Below are 23,308 nucleotides of genomic sequence, written 5' to 3' on the forward strand. Positions count from 1 at the left end.
ATATATATATATACACACACACACACACACACACACACACACACACACACACCCCAGTATTTACAGCCTTTTTGTTAAGAATGCCACTTATGGGCCTAATTTTTAAATACACCAGGTACTGCTGAAGCCAAGAGCTTAGCAGGATTCAGACCAGGTTAGACATTTAGATGAGTAACGAGAACATCCACAGCTACATAATACAGGATGATAACTGATATGAGTATGCCATTAGGATTCAGGGCATAAACCAATCAGTATCTAATTGGGATCGGAAGAAATTTAGCTTTGGGAAGGATATTCCACAGTTGTCCATTATAGGATTTCCTGCACTGTTCTCTAAGCCTCTAGTATTGGTCATTGTCAGAGACGAGACAGGTCACCTCACTAGATAAACCATTGTGCAACAATTCCTGTGTTCCTAATTATTCATAGAAAATGTATATACACTGAACACAGTACACACCCTTTCTAAACATAGTGCATGACTGGTCAAAATAAGTATCATTATTTATTCTGTGGTCTTAATATCAATTCTCCACTGGACAAATGACAGGCAGAGCATACGAGTTACACAGATGATTAATGGCTGTCGCTTCCTCTCTCTTGCAGAAATGCTTTTCTGATATGACAAATTGCTTTCTTCCTTGCTTTTGATCTCAGCCTCAGTAAGGAACAGCGAGGTCTGTACTAAGCCAACATCAAGCCCCCTCTGATCTGAGAGAACCAAGACAACATAATACTCTTCAGGTCACGATTCAGGCTATCCTACAACATACTATAAATGGTAACTTGCACGGTCTGCAGAAGGACTACATCGGCTTTGTGATCTTGCTGTTCTAACTGGCAGAAGATTTTATAGCGGACTCAGCCATTGAATTCAGGCCATCATTAGAGATGAAGAAGTTTCCGTCTAATATAAAAATGATCAAGGTATTGTTTAGAGACCTATTAACAATAACTCTCTATGTACATTGTGTATCCCCCTACACACACACACACACACACACACACACACACACTCTTAATGTGACAGGGTGGAGGGTATGTTGCTGAAGCCAAGGGGAGGGAAGGGCCTTTCTGTTGCTTTGATTTCCTGGCTGGCTGCATTAATTTGTTAAATATATATGAGTACTGAATGCTGCTGGCTGGGTTATCATTATGACCCTGATTCAGAAGCCCATTCCTATTCAGTAAAGTGCTTATTTAAAAGTTAAGCATGTGCTTTAGTCCCATTGACTTCAAATGGGAGATTCTAGATTGACTCAGTCAGTCAAAGTTAAGCATGTACTTAAAATGCTTTTACTGGCAGATTAATTAAGAGTTAATACTTTTCATTAACTTTTATATTGTTTAAATCTGAGGAACAAACAACGCAATATTATACATACACACACACACACACACACACTATCAGAAGAGACAAGCAAGTAAACTTTACTACAGACATTACCAGCAGCTGTACCTATAAGAGTCATCATATTTCTTGCCAAATGGCTATCCATCCAGGAATCTTGCCCTGGCTCCTATTAAATCAGAAAGGGCTCTTGCATACCATCCAAGCAGTGCATCAGATTTCAATTGTTGAGAAATATAATGAGCTCAGAAACTCCCCTCTTGAAAGAGAGAGTCATTAATTTAATGACTTTCTGCATGGCTTTCCGTATCCCAGAACAATTTAGCCCACAGACTTTTGGTGCATTTAGAAGGAGCATGTCAAAATAAGGCAACAACTCGCACATCAGTGTCAAATTTAAAGGCTTCCAAAAATCACTTGGAGTCAGACACTACAGCAAGCCAACTCTTCCCAGAAAGATGACCAGCAATCACAGCAAAAGGAGACAAGTAGGCATAAACTATATTCCAATGAACTCTTCGTACAAAATAACTTCTAGGATCACAGTTATGTCTGTGGATGACTTAAGTTTCATTAAGAATACCTCTGAGAGGGAACATTTGTTTAAATGGAATCTAAAAAGGGCCAGTTTTGGGGAGAGGAAACCCAGATGCCTCAAGTAACTATGTTGGCAATTCAGTAGACAGCGCTCGTCCTTGGGAGTCAGTATTGAAACCAGTATTGAAACTGTGCCCCAGCATGGTGCTCATGAGCACAGCGCTGCTGCAGGTGCAATCCGTTGAATGAAATGTAAAACAGATCCTGACCTCTTGCATTTATTGAAGCTGCCTCATCTACCTTTATAAGAACCAAAATATTAGCTACAGTCCCTGTCAGAGCCCCTGTCCCATCCTAGTCTACCTAAATTTCCCTGCAGTTTCGGTTGAATACAATATTCTTTTCCCCCCACTTCCTGTCCTAAGTCATTCTGTGGCGTCACTGTTCATTATTCAACAGCTAAGGTCAGTTCTAGAGGTGTCTGTATTCCAGCAAGAGATAAAGAGATAATTTTCTGTATGTACTTTGTAAAGCTCTTTGGCGTCCTTCAAAATGAAGAAGATTACAAACGTAAACTAGGATCATCCTCATACACTTGTATGATCCCTGAATATATTTTAACTGCATTCTTAGTGCTCACATAGTAAGATCAAACAAAATTTGAAAAATTGCAGCTTCCTGTAATGGGGTGATCATCGCTTCTTGAACGGGAGGGGGGAACCCTAAAACAAAACCATTGTTCACAATATCAAGCCACAAGCCTTTGGCAGTAACTGAAAGTCCATCAGATGAAGATGCTAGGTCAGAAACAAAGAACCACACTGGCAACCTACATTAGCCAAAATGCTTATAGTAGTACTGGTTGTCTAGTTACTGACCACAAGCACCCATTTGGATTTTCTTACCCAATTCTATCATTTATTAAATGACCCAGAAAGTTTCATCACGGAGAGAGAAATCAAAAGCTGCAGCCTCCATTCATCCATTTTGGTATTAAGAATGCACATTCTTAGAAGAGTGTAAGTTATTAGCAAATATGGACTTCATAGCATCTTCAATGACCATTGTCTAGCATTTCTCAGTGGAAAAAGTGACGTTCTGTATACATGGATTTTAACTACAGGAACCATGGAACAAGCCACTTCACCTAGAAACCAAGGCTCTTTATTTGCTAATTTAAATAACTCTCTAATATTAAATATCATAGATTTTAAGGCCAGAAGGGACCATTCTAATAATCTAGTTTCACTTCCTGCGTAACACTGGCCATAGAACCTCACTCAGTCATTTGTACATCATGAGAACTGGACACAGTAGCCAACAATGGTCTCTCTAGCAATGCACTGTATTCGGTGGTAACTCCATTTCCCTACTTCTGCTTGACATTCCCCTCCTTAGATGGCCACGGATCACATCAGCCCTCTTAGCGAGAGGGAACTGCACTGCAAGCTCATGTTCACTGGTTACCTAACACAACACCAAAGTCCTTTTCAGAATTACTGCATTCCAGAATGTAGTCCCTCCAGTCATCTACCAGTGTAAGTACTTATAGACCATGCTCATATCATCTCAATCTTCTCTTCCCTAAAGTGCCACATCTTGACCCAGAAGAGACTGCATCTTGGTGGCAGGCAAAGTTATTCCTATATGTGGCTTGTGATTTTTGGGATTCTACTGGAAGAAACTCTTTAGAGAAATGTAGAATCAATGGGCCAGATCCTCAGCTAGTGTACATCAGCATAGCTCTGTTGAAGTCAATGGAGCCACACAGATATACACCAGGTGGGGATCAGGCCCAACTGTTGCATTAATCACTTAAGATAAATGATTTTCTTAAACATCAGATCAAACCAAGGACTAATATTTTAAATAAAAATAGTTTTCCATTGAACAAGTGGTGATGATCTACAACTAATTTTGCTTTATTTTAGGAAGATAACATGGGGAAACATCTAAAAAGCTCATAATGTATCTTAAAACTCAAGTGTTCCCCCCAGCCCTAAACTTGTTTTTACTCAAATTCCTACACTTCCTTCAACATCCATTCTGAGATAATTACTCACTTAGTAATTAACGACTAGTGCTGCTATACTTCCAGGCACCTCAGAATCCAAGGCCATACAAGGTAAATGTTTATTTCAAATCAGTGACCAATAATTCAAAATAGAAAAAATAACACTCCTTTCTCTTGTTATTTTGAATGTCCGCATCTGTTTTCACAATGACGGTCTATAAGCCTTTCTTATTAGACTAACAATTCACAGCCCAGACCCTTTGACAACTCTAAGGTCTTGTCAACACTACCAGGGTAAGTAAGTCGATCTAAATTATGCTACTCCAGCTATGTGAACTAAGCTATATGTAGCTTAGGTCAACTTTACTGTGGTGTCCATACTGTGTCGACGGGAGATGCTCTCCCGTCGATTTACCTTACTCCTCTCATTCCAGTGGAGTACCAGAGTCTATCAGACAGCACTCTGCGGTCGATTTAGTGGGTCTTTACTAGACCCGCTAAATCAACCCCTGCTGCATCAATCGCAACAAAGTCGATCACCGATAAGCGTAGACATGGCCAAAGGCACAAAACTTCCTGACCTTGAATGTGCTAAGTTACCTCATAACTTGGAGCCAAATATATAAATTCTTTATGAAGGGCAGAACCTGTCTAAACTTGGCTGCCATTCTGTCCCCACATATCTGTAGTTTTACATAACGTTTAATGTGCTTCTCAAGGACAAGCTTTTGTTTAACTTGCCTGCATAAGTCTTCAGACAAATCCAGTATCAGCTCTTTGAAATGGAACAGGAGTGCACTTGAGGCCAGCTATCCTCCGCTTTTCAACTATTGCTTTATCTTGAAAGAGCAGATTCTGCCACCAGTTACTCACAAGAAGTGCCTCACTCCACAAAGAGTCCCACTGATTTCAGGTAGGATGCAATTTTGCATTAATCCAATCGAACCACTCCCATAGTGTGCATTACTCAGTGTGAGTAAAGGTGGCAGAATCAGGCTCTAAGTACCATATGTACTTGAACAAAGCTTAATTTTTTAAAAGAAGGTGCTGGAATTAGGTAATTAACCCTATTTCCATGATTTCCAAGGCTTTGTCTAATTTGAGAAAATTGTACCAATTAAATCAGTACAGAAACTGATTTAACTAAATCAGGTGCAAACCCCTTGCACTCTTATTTCTCTTCAAGGAAGTCCATACAAGCACCTTGACTAACGTAACTAAACTGATTTAGTTTAATCAGTATGATTTTTCTTGTGTAGACAAGGCCTAAGAAAACAACACCCTGAAGCATTCTATGGCATTTTGGGCCTGATCCTAAGTCTATTGAAGCCACAGGAAAGATTCCCAAATGACGTCGATAGCTTAGCTTTGGATCAAGCCCCATATGAGATAAAGAAAGAATTACTGTTAATTATTTGTATTATAATAGTGCCTACAGTCCCTAATAGGGTTCTCAACTTCCTAATCGCACAAAACCGAACACCCTAGCTCCTCCCCTTCCCCAAGGCCCCGCCCCCCGCTCACTACTTTTCCCCCTCCCTCGGTGGCTCACTCTCCCCACCCTCACTGGGCTGGGACAAGGGTTTGGGGTGCAGGAGAGGGTGAGGGCTCCAACTGGGAGTGCAGGCTCTGGGGATGAGGCCAACGGATTTGGAATGCAGGATGGGGCTGCAGGTTGAGGCAGGGGGTTGGGGTGCAGGAGGGGGTATAGGCTCTGGGCTGGGGGTGCAGGCTCTGGGGTAGGGCCAGGGATGAGGGGTTTAGGGTACCGGAGGGGGCTCCAGGTTGGGTGGGCTCAGGGCTGGGGTTTGGGGTTGGGTGCGGGCTTACCTCGGGCAGCTCTCGGTCAGCAGCACAACACGGCTAAGGCAGGCTCCCTGCCTATCCTGGCACCATGCTGCACCCCAGCAGTTCCCGGCCAATGGGAGTTTGGAGCCGGTGCACGGGGTGGGGACAGTATGCGGAGCCCCGTGGCCTCCTCCCCCCAACCTAGGAGCCAGAACTGCTGGCCACTTCCAGGGCACAGCACGGTGCCAGGACAGGTAGGGACTAGCCTTCCTTAGACCCGCAGCGCCGCTGCCCAGACTTTTAACGGCCCAGTCAGCAGTGCTGACCGGAGCCACCAGGGTCCCTTTTCGACCAGGTGTTCCAGTTGAAACCTGGACACCTGGTCACCCTAGTCCTTAAAGATTGAGCTCCATTGTGCTAAGTATTTTATAGGCAAGAGAGAGGTTCTCAAACGAATTGCTCCAAGACCTCCTTCTGACAACAAAAATTATTGCATGACCCCAGGAGGGGGGCCTGAAGCCTGAGCCCACATGAGCCCCACCACCCCAGGCAGGGGGGCCAAAGCCCAAGCCCCACTATCCAGGGCCGAAGGCCTTGGGCTTTGGCCCTGAGCGGTGGGGCTCGGGCTTCGGCCCCGGCCCCCAGCAAGTCGAACGCCAGTCCTGGTGACCCCGTTAAAATGGGGTCACTACCTGCTTTGGGGTCCCGACCCACAATTTGAGAACCGCTGTTAAATCTAAATAGACAAGACAAAGGGAGGAGTATTATCATCATCTCCTTTTTACAGATGGGGAACTAAGACACAGACATGAAGTGTCACAGAGGGGAACTGGAAATTTAACCCAAATCTTCTGAGTCCCAGGCCACAACAGCATCCTGTCTTCACTAATAATATAAGGATCATTCAGAAAGAACTTGCAGTATCCTGGGGAGAAAAATCCCAACATCCTTTTGTTCTTCTTTCATGTTATTTATCGATGAAACAAAAAACCAACATGAATGAGAGGTAGAAAGAGGAAGCAGATTTTAGTGGGCTATACAGCAGAAAGTTCAGCTTTTTAAAAAAAAAATACAGATGTAATGGTTATCAAGGAGTCATTGTTCATTACTACAGTACAGTGTGTATTACGAAAGCATCAAGGGAAATTTATGCTTCTAGCAAAATATGCCCAGAGATCATTACATTTATTAGCACGTCAAGCTAATGAGAGGGAATTGCAAACTGGACGGAATTGGTCAGCCTTGGAATTTTTTGCCAATGACTGGGGTATCTCCCCAAATACCCACCCACATCTAAGAGTTATCACACCAGCGGAGGAGAGAAAATGTTGCTAATAATGTGGGAAAAGCAGGGTCAGCATATGGCAAGGACCTGGATCAGAGGGGAGGAGACCAGGAATTTTTAAGGAGGTGTATTCCAAGCTGTAAGCTTGAAGAATGGGAAGGATAATGGAATTTTCAATCATGACAGAAGAGGAGAAGGGATAAAGTTGATTTGGGACATATGACAAATTTTGCCTTTGGTAACAGCCGAGCCATCTTTCAAAAAGGTGGGAAAGGGGGAGGGGGAATCTGCCCCACATTTGGAGATGGTGATGAGACAGAGAAGAGCAGAGGGGAAAAACATGATGCAATTATGCTATCAGATTTGATGCAGGAATTACTGCGTAGAATTCTCTGGTCTGTGTTATGCAAACTAGATGTTCGAAATGGTCGCTTCTGGCCTTCACAATCTATGAATAGGCAGAGGGAAAAGGTAAAAGGAGTGGGGAGGTATATTTCGCATGGTAGGTGACAGCTCAACTCATAGGAGCATATGAGATCAGAGAGAGAAATGTCATAAGAAGGCCAAGGACTCAGCCCAGACAATCTCCAGGGTTTTCTGTAGGTTTCCTCATAGTGAGCAGCAGTCCATGGTTCAGCTGCCCTGGTAATCAAATAACTGATGGAAGCTGAATGTTTGTGCTATGGCTACTCATAAAAAAGCTGTAGTATTCAAACTGACAGGCTTTGTTATTAGCACACTGACATTTTGCAAACAGGCTGTCATACACCCCCTTATAGCTTTGGGGGCCTGGGGATTCAGAAGCTCCCACATTTAGCACAAAACACACTTAGAAGTCTCAGTCAAGATTTTCAAACACAGGTGCTTAAAGTTAGGCACTTAACTATGGACTTAAGACTATGTAATGGTGCTCAGACACAGAATCCAAAAACCGGACTGTCTGGGTAAAACCTGGACGGGTGGCAACCCTAAAGGAGTCTGATTTTCAGAAGTGTTGAGCATTGTAAAGTACTAGAAAAGCCAATGGCCTACATTTTCAAAAGAGACTAGCAATTCTGGGTATCTAACTTTGAGATGCCTTGGCGGTGCCAGATTTTCAGCACTTCTGAAAAGGACACTTTAAATAGGTCTACAGTTCGGCATTAGAATACTGAGGTATCCAAAGTCACACGACATTTTAGAAAACGTAGGTCACTAGGAGCTACTGAGTGCTTGACATTTTGGAAAAAAAAAAAATCAAGCTACTCACTTACGAGCCTACATATGTACTTCAGAGGCTAGATTTCAGTTCTTATTGTTTTTTAATCTCAGCCTTAAATTCCAGCATCAAGGGAAGAAGGTTTAAGACCAGCTTGCGTTTGAAGATTATGGTGCAGTAGATAACAAAACAAACAGCATTGTTTTGTTTTATTTTATTTTATTTTTAAAAAAGTAGTATTTTGGGGACATGCTTGTTAATCCCTTATTTTGGCCAGAAGCAATTTCTTTCCACATAACCAAGGAAAAGATCTATCATGACATCCTAATGGGCTCACCATTTTTAATTATATTAGTCAAGACCAATATGATAGGATGGCCTCAGCCAGTTGTTATATCGCCAATGGATTTGTCCAATGCTAGTAATTGCTACCAATTGGGATTCTTAATTGTTCAGTAAAACAGTCCAAGAATTGAAGCAAGTGGCATATCCACACATCAAGTACTCCTTTCTACCTTCCCACTTCCCCCCACCCTTCACACTACATTCCCTTGTCTTTCCATTTAGCAAATCCCCTCCATAGAGAATCCCCAGGCCCCCAAACAATCCCCAACTTAAAGAATCTTTTTTAAAAATCATGGCACTAATGACATTTGCACTCTGTTCACTCTGCTTGAATGCCCCCCCCAACCTCATCTGCTTAAACTGTAAGATCTTCAGGGCAGCTTTAAATCTAGCTAGCTGGGGTGCCGACAGCAGTGAAGCTAAGGCAGTGCAGGCTGTATAGGCAGCAAGCCGGCCTGGAACCCTGGGTAGTTACTTGAGCGGCGAACCCAGGCTGAAGTTCACAGCTGCTGCAGCTTCACTTCTATCAGCACCCGAGCTAGCTAGGCTAAAGTTAACTCAAGTACATCATCATCTACAGAAGATGCAATTACACCCTCCTATTGCAGCATCAACCTAGCCTTAGGCTGCCTTGCTTGTTCTGCTCAAGTGTACAGCTGCTACCAACTCTTTAGTTGCTTGCTCCATAACAGACAACCACAAGAACATTTCTCCAAAATTCTAACCCTTACTACAAACACAGAAGGTGACATTAAAAACAGCAGACCTGATCTTCCACTTCATTACAACAGTTTTACTGATGCCAGGGGAGTTACTCCCTATTTATACCTCTGAGAGTGGAAATCCAGGCCCACTATAGATCTCTCCACTGTGACGGAGGCTCCCGGTTCCCAGTACAGAAGCACCCATAGGAACCTGAGCCTGCAAGTGCTGAACTTTTAACATCCTCTCTATGCCTACAGAAAATGTCTCGCTGCTTAAGAGCTATAATAGTCTAACAAAATATTATCTTCCAGTATGAACAGCAAATCAAAAGGGCAAGAACAGCCCAGATTGGGGCAACGACTCAGACTGTTTTAATTGATTCTCACCACGACAGCTGAGTGTCCCCAGTGAGAAGGCTGGCCAACTCTGCTTGAGTATGGACTTCAAGGGGCAGCTATGAAACTGAAAACAGAAGAGAGTCTGTTTTTGGTGTACTTCACCTTAAAATGTAGGAGTCGTCCCACATCCTGTATGAGAGGCAGCAGATATCTGCAGGAGAGTCCTATTTAGCGTCTCTTTCCCACTGGTGAAACGCCGTTAAATTGAGGGCCTGATGCTCTGTTCCTTTTTGCCAGTGCAGCTAGTGTAACTGCACTGGCACAAGGAATGGAGAGTCTGGTCCGTCAGTTCAGCAGCAGAATGCCGCTCTGCATCCCTGCCACTTTCCTGGAAATTCTGTGTTGGTTCTTCTTCTGTTGTTTTTTGAATCTGAAATGAAAAGTCATCCAAGACTGAGAACTACACAGCTTTGCTCTTTGTGCAAAAGGAAAGCCTAACTGAACTGAGCTAAATATAGAACATGTTTCTCAATGAAGCCTCCTGGCAACACAACGAAATCAATGTTCCATTCAAGAAATCACTCGGTGGTGTTCGCAGAAATAATCGGACTTGCGTGAAGGAAGCCAAAAGTCACTACCAGCTGCCAATGGCCTTTTCTAAAACACTGAATCCAGCCTAGCAATTTTGCACTGAAACACAATATCCTGCAAAACGTCCAGGGCCTTAGAGTCCAAGTGATCGTTTAAAATATTAGCTGCCTGTGTAGCTTGCTATATCTGCTTGTGAGACAAGCTTCTCCCATTGAAATACATACATCAGACCTACAGTTCAGTACCAGCAACATCTTATGGCAATGCGAGCCGCATATATGAACCATACATCTTGAATGGATGTATCCACACAATCCTGAGGCAGAGTAGCACTAATAGCCCCATTTTACAGATGTGAAACTAAGGCACAGAGAGTCTAAGTGGATTGCCCAAGCACACAAGAGCAGGGACTTGAGCCCAAGTCTTCCAAATCTGAGGCTAGTGCCTAACCACTGGACCATCCTTCCTCTGCTTGAAAACCGACCACCATAAGCAGCAAAGAACCATAGCTTTTCCTAGTTTAAAAACAAAAAACCCCACAATTGTTTCTCTTTAGGAAAATGTTTTTTCTTATATTGTTTATAGAGGAGCGTTAGTTAAGGAACAAGAGCAAACCAATTAATTCAAGTGTTCTACACAGAAATAAAGGTATTTGACAGATGAAGGTTAATGTTTTAGTGCTTTAGCACCTAAAGTTCAACAATGATCCTTGGGAACAGTTTTATACCAAATCAATAATCTGCAGTGTGCGCTGCTATCCAATTACAGCGCTCAAAAATGTCAACGCTGGAAAGAAACCCCCACAGGAACAGTTTTTCAATGGAGTAGCTCTTCCATCTTTGCTGGGGCTGTGTAGCTGCACTGAAAACAGTAGTTAAGGATGGCAAGGAAAGAGCTATCACAGTCCCCCCTGTGCCTTTGTGGCACCCCATGGGTGATAATTGAATGATGGAAAATCAATAGTCAAAAATCAGCTCATACAGAAGTGGTGGTGCAACCAATGAAAATCACACTGATCTGCAAACAGGTAATTAAAATGTAGGTAATAAAGTGAGAGACCATGGAGGTAGCAAGCAAGGCGGTATTTCAGGTTATATCTACATTTAGCAACAGGTAAACTAAAAAGATACACAGGTATACGTTCTTAAAAGTGCCATGGTGTTGGGTGCCCATCTTAAAAAGGTGTTCCATTTTCAGAACATGCTGAGCACTCAAGTCCTGAAAATCAGGCCTCTTTTATGGTGTCACCAAATTAGATACACATAAACTTGAATATCCATAATTCCTAATCGCTTTTAGGAAGGGGGGAAAAAAAAACCACACATAGGCCACAGCATTCAGGAATTAAATAGCAAAAATCAAGAAAAAGCCAGAGATGGGATGCAGCAAGAGGTTCGTGACCTGTTCTTCGTGCACTTGCATTCTTTATTCCTTTGGAACATGATCAATTTTTCATCTTCCTAAATCAGTACCCTATGCTTGGAAAACCACTCATCTGGAAATGAACTTAATAATGCCACCACCTAGCTCTCATACAGCACTTTTCATAAGGAGATCTTAAAGCACAGTCACAAAAGGAGAGAGGTAGCGTCACTCTCCTCATTTAACAGATGTGGGAAATGAGACAGAGAGAGTTCAAGCGATTTGTTGAAGGTCACCCAACAGGAATGTAGAACAGAAGTCAGTCCCAGTGTAGCGCTCTATCCACTAAACCACTCTGCCTCAAGCTATATTTAAAATGTTTAAGGTTTAGGGCAGAATTTTCAAGAGCACCTATGGTACTTAGGCACCTTTAAAATTTTTACCTGTTGACTTAGGCTTTCACATTGAAATGATCAATCCAAGCCAGAAAATTCCTGGTATTGTTTTTAATACACTTAATTCATCCAGGTTTATAGATTGATTGTGCTATCTTAAATATATGACTTGCAGCGGTGAAACAGATCCTGTGCTGAGTAATGTCTCCTGCCAAAAAAAAAAAAAAAAAGTTACAGTCTGCTGGCTGGCAGATATTGCTGGTGAGATACAGGTCTGTAGATAGAATGAGAACAAGCCGCGTACAGCATCCATTTTACTGCTGATAACTGGCCCTTTCAACTCCTAGTCACGGCAATTATATTAAATATTCTGAGGCGGACAAAAGCATCAATCAGTGATGCACTCTGTCAAGGAGGTTTCACTATTTTCTAATTATTAAGGAGGCAGCGGGGGAGGAGAAAGGGTGATTTCATTCATCTGTTGCAGAATAAAAATTTATAAAAAATAAATAAATAAATAAAAATAAAAATTTAAGGCAAAATATGATGTTTACATTCATAAAGTTATAAACAATGGCAAATTGACAGATTATTTTTTTTAATCACACAGAACCCAGGCTGGCATCATTTCCAAGCACCAAAACACACATCCGCCACTGCCTATTAATTCATGGAAATTAATCAGCTGCAAAAGACCTTTTAAAAAAAAGAGAGAGAGACCGAAGAAACAGACTCTGATTTTAATTAAGCTGGAGAAACCATTTCACTGGGAAGAACTGAGAGAGAAAAGGGAGGGCAATATTTATTTTTAAAAGTCCAAAGAAATAGGAGAGGATGGCGGGAAAGAGGCCAAGGGGCATTAAAGCAAACCATTTAAATGGACATGGAAGAAAGAGGAAAATGGTGAAGAACAGTACAGAGAAGGGATGGGGAAGCCCCCAAAAGAGGACATATTAAGAAAAAATTCCTGAGTGCCCAGATTAAAATTCTTCATTCTGAGCAGCTCTGTGCAAGGAGGAGAGGCAGATCTATGTGGCAGAACACAAGGACCAGAGGTTCACGTGGCACAATGGAGGGATTTTGAGAGCCAAGGGGAGCGTAGCCATCAGACTGTATCAGAGCAACAGGCCAGAGAGGCTTAGCATAACAGAAAGAACATTTGGGGTGGGGTGAAGGAAGACACTAATTGTTAAAGAACCGATTAAGCACGGAAAACACACAGCTTTCATCAGGCTCAAGGCGGTGGGGAGGAATTGATACAAACCAAGGAAAGTTGCGGATTAAAAGGCAAACAGAACTAGTGGGCATAAGCTTTCAAACGGGAGGCCCCTCCACTGATCGATTTCTGCTGTAATCTTTACTGGAGATAATTCCAAGGCAGCTGCAATCTCTTGCTATCATGCTGCAGAGGGAAAAAGGAATAGGGGATGCCATCTGGCATTTACTTAGCTGCCTTGCTCTCTATGAGTTGTGTCAGCTGCCAGGAGCAACACAGAAACACCCATTTGCCAGACTTCTAGCGGCCAAGCTGGTCAAAAAACGGTGTCATTTTCCCCAAGAAAGATGCATTATTGTTGCCATTACAAGAAGCATGCAGGGCCCAATTCAGAGTCTAGCAAAGTGGATGGACAGGATCGGGCCCACTGAGAGCAATTCCGGGCCCCGGGACAGAACAGTCAATGGGCCCCCATGCACGCACAAGCCACGCCCGTGGTCCACCTGACATTTGGGTGGTGCTGCTCTGGCGCTGGCTGGTGCCCAGTGAACTGCTGGGCGCACTCTTCCGGCACGGGCTAGGGCTTACACATGCCCCCCAGTAGGGTTGCCAACTGTCTAATCGTGCAAATCCAAAGACCTTTGCCCTGCCCCTTCCCTGAGACCACGCCCATCCCTTCTCCCATCCCCCGCATTGCTCGCTATCCCCCAGCTTCACTCACTTTCACCAGGCTGGGGCAGGGGATTGGGGTTCAGGAGGGGGTGCAGGCTCTGGGATGGAGTTTGGGTGCGGGAGGGGTGCGGGCTCTGGGCTGGGGCGGGGTCCAGGAGGGGGATCAGCACTTACTTCAGGCAGCTCCTGAAAGCAACCGGCACACCCCTCTGGCAGTGGCTCCTAGGTGGGGGGGCCTGGGGCACCGCAGGCATCACCCCCACAGCTCCCATCGGTGCTCAGGGCGGGGCAGCAGCGCACAGAGATCCCTTCCCCAGGGACATGCCAGCCGCGTCCAGGAGCGGTGCAAAGTGAGGGCAGGCAGGATGTCTGCCTTTAGTGCCTTAGTCGTGCTGCACTGCTCAGGTCCCCAGGCCCTTTTAAGTCACCCAGGCCCCTGGGCAATTGCCCCCTTTCCTCCTCTTTACCGCCTGTCGGCAGACCTGGGTGGGATTCCCACTGACCTCAGTGGGCGTTGGATCAGGGCTATAAGCATTTTGACCCTATTTCTTCCTCCCATGGAGCATAGACAGTTTTGAGAATTTTCAAGAAAGACCTACTGGATCAAGAGATTGTTTTTCTCTTTGTTTACTTAGTTTTTAAAGACGTAACTAAAGTTGTTATTATTGCAAAGCTGGTAGCAACACTTAAAGGTAAGGTCGCCTAATGCTTTCCATTATAAGACCCTGTTTTCAATTGCTTATAAATTTGCCAAATTTTAACTTTGTGGCTGAAATTTTCCATGAGGTGTGTTGGCCCCTGATGTTGCTCTCAGGTTAAAGGTGCAGATGCAAACTTAATTCTCGCAATTCTTAGCTTTTAAGGCTTGACTTTGCAACCTCAAGGCTCTTTTAATGTAATATTTTGGTAAGTAATATTTTTATTACAGTAGTGCTTGGAAGCTCCAGTCAAGATGTGCTAGGTCTGAACACACAAGTAGGCAGAAACACCAAAGAGTTGATCATTTGCAGGACTATTGATTGCCTGAATTGGATCCATGCAGGCAGACCTTTATACCTGCACAGACCACCCTCGATGGGGCTCTGCAAGGGTACATTCACACAGATCTGATTGCAAGGTTGAGGCTTGAAATGACAAGCAGCAGACAAATGACATTGGAGTGGGAGACAAACAGAAAAGCTTCAGAAACCATAAATCACCATTTTGAGTGGCTGAACACATTTTAGACTATGCGGTTCATTTACAAACAGTTTGATCCCTTCTAGAACATGCCATTGTTCTCATCAATTCTACTCCTTCAATTCCATGAGAGATGATTTTAGTGAATTGATTTCAGAGTAACAGCCGTGTTAGTCTGTATTCGCAAAAAGAAAAGGAGTACTTGTGGCACCTTAGAGACTAACCAATTTATTTGAGCATAAGCTTTCGTGAGCTACAGCTCTCTTCATCGGATGCATACTGTGGAAAGTATAGTATACAGTATATGCATCCGATGAAGTGAACTGTAGCTCACGAAAGCTTATGCTCAAATAAATTGGTTAGTCTCTAAGGTGCCACAAGTACTCCTTTTCTTTTATTGAATTGGTTTCGGTTGTCCCTATGGCGATGCCTCAGATTCTTTTCTGGCTTTGAAATGAATCAGGAAAACAGTCAGCAATTACCAGACGGTCACTAATCAGAAGGGACATTTGTCCAACCTAGCCTCACAGCAGTAGTTCCTGAAAGCAGTCTTCACTACTGTTTGCATCTCACCAGTGAGTTAGTGTCAAACAGCATGGGTTAGCTCCTCAGCTGGTATAAGTCAGTGACTTCGGTGGAACTAGGCCAGTTTATGCCAGATGAAAACCTGGCCCTTTGCCTCTTAGAAAAGATCAAGCAATGCTCAACAGATTGCCAAGTGTAAAATCCAATTTAAAACAAAAATAAATAAAACTGACCCACTAAGTTTATTCTCAAACCATAAGGAGTTTGCTCCTTCCCATGCATTCCCTCTAGGAATTCTGGTAAAGTCTGCCACACAGTACCTAGGGAATGGCTACCATCAGAACAACAGACTGCAAGAAGCAGGATTTTGATCTTCACGCAAGAAGCCTTTCAAAGCTTCAGACCTTCAACAGCAAAAGGGTGAAAATAAAAATGTATTCTTAGTATCTCAGCTTGCCAGAAACTTGTAGGCAGGGGCAGGCATTTGGTTTGTCTGATGTTCCTAGCCCTCTCCACACCAACTCTACTCTTGTTCAAGCCATGAAATCTAAGGAGCTCTGTAGTCAAACTACACATCTTCATTGACTACTGCCTTCTGGATCTTGAGTGGTCAGCATGAATACAGATCATCTCATTTTATGATCCTTGTCTTGGTCAGATTGCAACAATCTAAGAAGAGCCAGAAACAACAAAAGCATCTTTCAAATCTTCAGAATACTCTTTCAATTTTAGTTTTCTTAAAAAAAGCAGGTCGCTTCTAATTAATGCAAAACCATGTTTGCCCTTTGAATTATTCATCAAAGTTCCCTTGCTTCCTTACTCTGGAGGCCATAAAACGCCTGCTGGGATGGATAGACAAGGACACGGAGGCATTACTCTCGCTCATCTATCTTAACTAGTCACGTCATTTCTTCCTTCCAAGCACTGCAGTAACCTAATTCAGATTCGCAAAACAATTAAATCATCGGTTTCCTGCTGTTTCTCAACTCTCCTGGCTCAGCGACTCACCTTCACTTCACTTGCAATTATTCTAGATACTGCCAAGCTTATCACTATGGTTCACTAGAAGTTAGATAGCCCATGGGGTTTTGCTGTCCCAAAGAACTTAGGATGGTAAGTCTGACTCCCTACCTGAACTTGGAGGCATGATTTTCATACCTAAAGGATTTTCTCTCCTTATGATAAAAGGGAAAGTTCTCCCAGGTGTCATTACAATTCCATTGGGGGTGTTCTGATCACACAAAGAAACTGATAGTCACCCACTAAGGGTGAAATTCCCCACTGTGCAGTGGAACAGCACACGGTCCAGGCTCCACTTAAGCTGTGATGCATATAACTTAAGCTGGCCTTCTGCACTGGGTGGAATCCATCTTTTTTAGTACATTCAAATGTATTAAACATTTTAAAAGAATAAAAATTATTGAATTTTAAGATCCATACACTCATTTATTCCCACTCCCTTTATTTGTTTATATTTCTGCATTTCACTCATCTCTAGTAGAGCTGATATGGCGAAAAAAATAAGAATGCTGTCCCCGACCAAAAAAGTTACATTTTTTTTTTAAAAAATAAGTGTATAAGGGAGGGAAAGAATCTGTTTTCCCCACACTTTTACTCACTATTCCCACAGAAAAAGAAGTGGGCAGGAAAAACGAGAGAGGGTAGATAAAGGAATACAAAAATTTAAAGAAAAAAATTGATGACCATTTTTTCATTAAAAAAATGAAATGGATTTAAAAAATCATTTAGTTTCATTTCAGTTTTGTTGAAAAATTGAAGTTGAAAAATTTCATGAAAACCAAAGCTGTTTCAGCTGAACAGAATTTCAGTGGAACTATATTTTTCACTGTAAAATTTTTCAGGCAAAAAACTTCAGCAACAACTAATGCTGTCCAATCAGTTAGACATTTGGTTTTCTAGCAGGTTTCATTTCCCAGTTCCTGGGCACTAACATAATATAGTATGGGTTCACAAAACTTTATGGAAATATCTATTTAAAGTTATTGTACTTATCAAATCACACCTACACACACACACCACAATATTTCTAATCATGTTCCAATAGTTTTTGTTAAACCAAATCTAAACATTTGGCCTTAAACTAGTTGACAAAGTCCCTTCAGTTGTGTAAACTGCCACAGTAATGATATCATAGGCTACATATTCCAGAGACCATATTTACTTTGTCTGATCGGTACCTGCTTTAGACACGCAACTTTACACAATCAGTCTTCAAAAGGAATGGTCATGCATACAATGAGCGAGGTGCATCAGGTTATGTGGTTTTAGATTCTTTTTTAAATGGTTTTGGATTCTTTTTAAAAATTAAATTAAAGGAAATTTTGAAGCAAGAAGTCATTTCAACCTGAAAAAACTGAAAACTTTGTTTTGAAAATGTCAACATTAAAAACACATTTCAGTTTTTCAGGCTTTCCCCCTCCTCCGAAGTGAACAATTTGGAAAAAAAAATCATCCTGAATTCACAAAATGTTGAAGTGTCACCACATGTGCATTTTTTACAGAAAAACATGTTTCAGCCAAAAAATTTCACGGAGCTCTACCCAGGAACGCCGGTGCATAATCTTGAGCACCATCTACTGGCATCGATCTATCTATCATCTAGAGATCAAAATAGAGGTCTGTTTTGTAGACCACTTTCAAACACACTTCATTTTCATGAAGACAGACTAGTCTAGTCAAATGCGTCCCTGTTGTAACTCTACCAAACACAACGGAGTTACACTAGAGAGAAGGTCTATTTGTAATGTCTGCCGGGAAGTACCTTGCTTTACGGAATCGTGATTCCAGATTAATTTAAGAGCTCTGTAAATGAGGAATGAGCAGCCAGGACCCAATTCTGCAAGACACTGTATGCTCCTCTGAATGTCCATAGGCTTCACTGGGAGTTGAGGACATTTGGGCCCACTCAGGATCAGGTTCTGTATACTCCTGCAAATACACTGGTCAGCATGTATTACATATCTCACTCTGTGTCTGACCCACAGAGAATAAGTGTCCATTACAGCTTCTAGCTACACGGTCTAGTTCTTTAGCTTATATTGTAGAGACTCATGCATCTAGCCCTGGGGCCGTTGGTTCAATTCCCGATGGTGGCCACCACACTCAGTTTGCCCATTTTGCCTCTCTTATACTCTCAAATCCTACTGAGGATTCTACCTGGTCAAAGCTGAAGTACATTACCAACATGCAAAACAAAGTCTACTGTACAGACACCAGTTCTTAGTTCTATCCTTCTTATTCAGACTAAGGACACCATGGGTGAACCTTCTACCTCAGGAATGACATATCCCCATCAAGTCTGTGAGGTCAAGCATCCATCCCCAACCAGGGTAGAGGCTTTTGGGACTGATGGTGCCAGGATCACATATTTATCAGTAGTGGCCTGAGAGTTGTTCTCCTGTTCCAAGGAATGAAAAATATGAAAAACCTGATCTAAAGCCCATTAGAGTCAGTGGAAAGAGGTCCATTGACTCCTATGGGCTTAGGAGCAGCCCTAAGATACAGTGATACCGTACTAAAAGGGAAATTTAATCATGATTCCTGTGCACAAGAAAGCATTACATTGAAACTTAGTAGAAACAGCCATCAAAGGGACTGTTGGGTAGATGGCAGTATAACACAATGCAATTGATATGAAGCAACTCCAGGACTGAGATCTTAGTGACCATTAAGAATAGGTAGCATTTTTCAGAACTTTAGAAAGGAGAAGGAAACTCCATTTGACAGGTAGGGGAACAGGTTAAGTGACCTGACCAAGATCATACATCAAATCAATAGGCAGAGCGAGGAATAGACCCCAGGTCTTCTAACTCACAGTCTAGTGCCCTATCCAGTCATGTGACGACAGCATGACTGTAATACATTTCACCACACTTGCTAATTTGCAAAATTCCATAATGCAACGCGTCTCCCAGTAGTCAGTAAGCATTAGTGCATCTCTATTGCATTTAATGTGGACTCCACTTACACAATGCCTTGGTAAACAAAAACGCTTCTTTCCCATTATATCAAAACTGACAGCCACCATGGTGATTTCAGCACTGAAAACCCCTGCAATTATATGCTACATATAATTAGCAACCATGCTATTTTTTCTCCCCGCTAAGCTTGTCTCTTTTAGACTCCTCTATGTTGCCATCGTAGCTCCTAATATCACAAAATGTTAATTTACGTTTTCAAATTATGGAGCCTCCAACAGAATTTCAAGGGCTAATTTGCATTTTCAGATAGCAATTTTCTAAGAGGAAAAAAACAGTTTTTCTGGTTAATTGTTTTGCAACAGATGCTGTTCACAAATTTTACTTTCAGCTCACCTTGCTAAAGCTCTTCTTTTCCCTTGGATACAAGTCATTCAGCTTTGTACATCCTCAGTTACAGCCCTCCTAGAAATCCTTCAATGGAATGTGGAATAGGAATTCTAGCAACTGGAGCAGTGAAAAATTATTCATGTCTGTGGTGTAAAGGGCTTTTTTTTTAAAAAGCTAAGAATAATTTGCAGTTTTCCACTGCATCATTCAGATTTTGAACATAAGAATGGCCATACTGGGTCAGACAAACGGTCCATCTAGCCCAGTATCCCGTCTTCCGACATTGGCCGGTAACAGATGCCTCCGAGGGAGTGAATAGAGCAGAGCAATTATCAAGTGACCCATCTCCTGTCATCCAGACCCAGCTACTTTCAGTCAGAGGTTCAGGGATACCCAGACCATGGGACTGCAATCCCGACCATCTGGTCTAATAGCCATTGATGGACCTATCCTCCATGAACTTATCAAATTCTTTTTTTGAACCTGGCCATCACAACATCCCCTGGCACCAAGTTCCATAGGTTAGCTGTGTGTTGTATGAAGGAGTACTTCCTTTTGTGCCTATTAATTTCATTGGGTGACCCCTAGTTCGTGTGTCATGTGAAGGGATAAATCCCTGTTCACTTTCTCCACACTATTTATGATTTTATATTCCTCTGTCATATCCACACTTCATCATCTCTTTTCTCAACTGAACAGTCCCAGTCCTTTTAATCTCTCCTCCTGCAGAAATTATTCATTACCCCAAATGATTTTTGTTGTCCTTTTCTGTACCTTTTCCATTTCTAATATATCTTTGAGATGGGCTAACAGAACTGCATGCAGTAGAAAAGATGTGGGCATACAGTGGATTTCTATAGTGTCATTACATTTTCTGTCTTCTTATCTATCCCTTTTCTACTGATTCCTAACGCTCTGTTAGCTTTTTTGACTACCACTGCACATTAAGTAGATGTTTTCAGAGAACTGTGAATATTTTTATTCAGAAACTATCTTAGTTTCTTTCATGGCCCTCACAATCTTCAATGCATTTATCCTCACAACACCGCTATGAAGTAAAGAAGTGCTATTATCCCCATTTTTACAGCGAAGGAACTGAGGCAGAGAGAGACTTAGGGTAGGTCTACATCGCAATCAGGAGGTGTGATTACAGCATGTGTAGACATACCCAAACTAGCTTTGATCAAAACCTGTGATGCCACCACAGCTTCACTGCTACGGTTACTTGAGCTAGCGTCGATCAAGCTAGGTTAAAGCTAGCCTAGGTATGTCTGCATGTTCTGCAATCACATCTCCTGATTTCAGTGTAGGCATACCCCATGTGACCCACCCAGTGTCACACAACATCTGTGGCAGAGCAAGGCAGTAAACGCAGGTGTCCCACGGCCCAGGTCAGTGCCTTAACCACAAGACCTTCCTTCCCTCAGTGCAGCACCCTGGTGCGGACACTCAAACTGAAATAAGAGAGCATCCACACAAGGAGGTTGCATCAGTTTAACTCAGGGGTTCTCAAACGTCATTGCACTGTGACCCCCTTCTGACAACAAAGATTACTACATGACCCCAGGAAGAAGGACCAAAGCCTGAGCCTGCCTGACCCTCGCTGCCCCAGGAGGGGGGAAGCCAGAGCCCGAGCCCCACCGCCCCGGGTGGGGGGGCCAAAGCCAAAGGGCTTCATTCCAGGCGGAGGGCCTGTAACCTGAAGCTGAAGACTGATCCGCAGGCAGTGGGGCACAGTCTTTGGCCCCAGGTCCTAGCCACTCTAATGCCAGCCCTGGCGACCCCATTAAAACAGGCTTGCGACCCACTTTGGGGTCCCAAGCCACAGTTTGAGAACTGCTAACTTAACCAAATAAGCTTCTGACCAGACTTAGTTAAATTGGTACAATTTTCTCATGTGTGCAAGACCTCAGTGTCCCTAATGACTCCACTTCTCCTTGTCTCAGTTAAACAGGGGGTCCCAGTTTTCAAACACACATGTACCCACACCCTGCACTTGAAAGCCTACAGTTAAGCAGAGGTTAAAGTGCTTTACTGCACTGGGCCGAAAGGCATGGGAGATGAGACCTCACTTGCTCAAGTGCCTCTCTGAGCATGGTCATTATTCAGGTTTCTCCTGATGACATATGTATCATGAGCTACAACACATTACTGGAGCTGCTTTCTACCAAGGGGAGGTGGGGCTAAAAAGCAGAGCAAGAACATGTTTAGTTGTAAAGGTGAATGCAAGAATCTTTAGAGAACCCCACAAAATCCTAGAGTGCATAACCAAGTCACAAGAAGTGTGTTTGGATGGCATTGTTCACCCACCTCTACTGACTTATTAGCATCTTCCCACTGCCCCAGGACTAGAGAGCACCACGTTAGTCAGCTGCAAATTACCATAAGTGAGGGCCTGCCTGGCTGATATCTATTATTAAATTTGTTAGATGCTACAAGTGTACTCATCTTCACAAAGCAGAGAACAGCCTTCCTCTTTGAATGACGCACAGCTCCAAGGCCACCCCACTCAGAGTAATTATAGAATACGGATGATTGCACTTCAATCCCTGCAGGATACATATAATGCAGGGTCTACACTGTTAGAGAAGTCATGTTTGAGTCTCATTAGAGAGGCTACACGCTCGCAAAAGCCCAAGAAATTGGCTCCTGCCACTGAGGTGATGGTATTTAGGAAGTGTTTATGTCAGTTATTGATCCATTGCCTATTTTTCTGTGTATGTGGTGCACAAAGGAAAGAACTTTCTTTGCATTATTTTTTTTTTCAATTTAAATCTGTGTAACAGTCTAAAATTATTTTAAAAGCCTCATGTTTTTGAGTCAGTGTCACTATGATGGGAGAGTTATTTCCAGCTTTAAAGATAACACAATGACGTATAGCTTTAAGTTGTCTGTCAAGAAAATGAAGACGTAGTTTACCAGTTAAAATGCGATACACATTTACACAGATACAAGAGGAGTATCTGCTGAAAAGGGCACTTTATAACAAAATGGTCTCAAGCGGCTGCTTTGAGAGACACACTCATGTGAATATACAGTACCCGTGCATCCTCCTCCTCCATTGTAATTAATGGCAATTGAGTTTGATCATTATGATACCAGTCAGACAAAAATAAATAGAATATGCTTACAATGTATTTCAGATTTTTGGAAACTTACCATGAAGAATGTAATCCTACCACTGAGTGTGGCTTGTTGCCTTCACCCCCATTCTTTAAGTTTTGGGGTTACAGTGATCATCTCAAAGACCTGATAGCCCAAAGTGCAGACATTATTATTATATAATATATCCTCACATTATGAAAGCCCTGGGGAGGGGAGGAAATTACTTAGATTTAAGATGTTTGGGGCAGGGACTGTGTTTTTGTTCTGTGATTGTACAGAACCTAGCACAACGGGGCCCTGGACCATGATTAGGGCTCCAGGGTGCTACTCCAAAGCAAACTCATATACAATAATTCTGCAGACCAATTGAA

The 23,308-nt window shown here is 42.7% G+C and overlaps 1 protein-coding gene across 6 annotated transcripts in view; it reads right to left on the minus strand.

The window, feature by feature from the left end:
- The window catches only part of PITPNM3 (PITPNM family member 3), a 347,956-nt gene that overhangs the window by 258,102 nt on the left and 66,546 nt on the right, over positions 1-23,308 (minus strand). The window lies entirely within an intron of this gene.

The sequence above is a fragment of the Natator depressus genome, chromosome 17 (assembly GCF_965152275.1).
Source record: "Natator depressus isolate rNatDep1 chromosome 17, rNatDep2.hap1, whole genome shotgun sequence".
Classification (NCBI taxonomy): Eukaryota; Metazoa; Chordata; order Testudines; family Cheloniidae; genus Natator; species Natator depressus.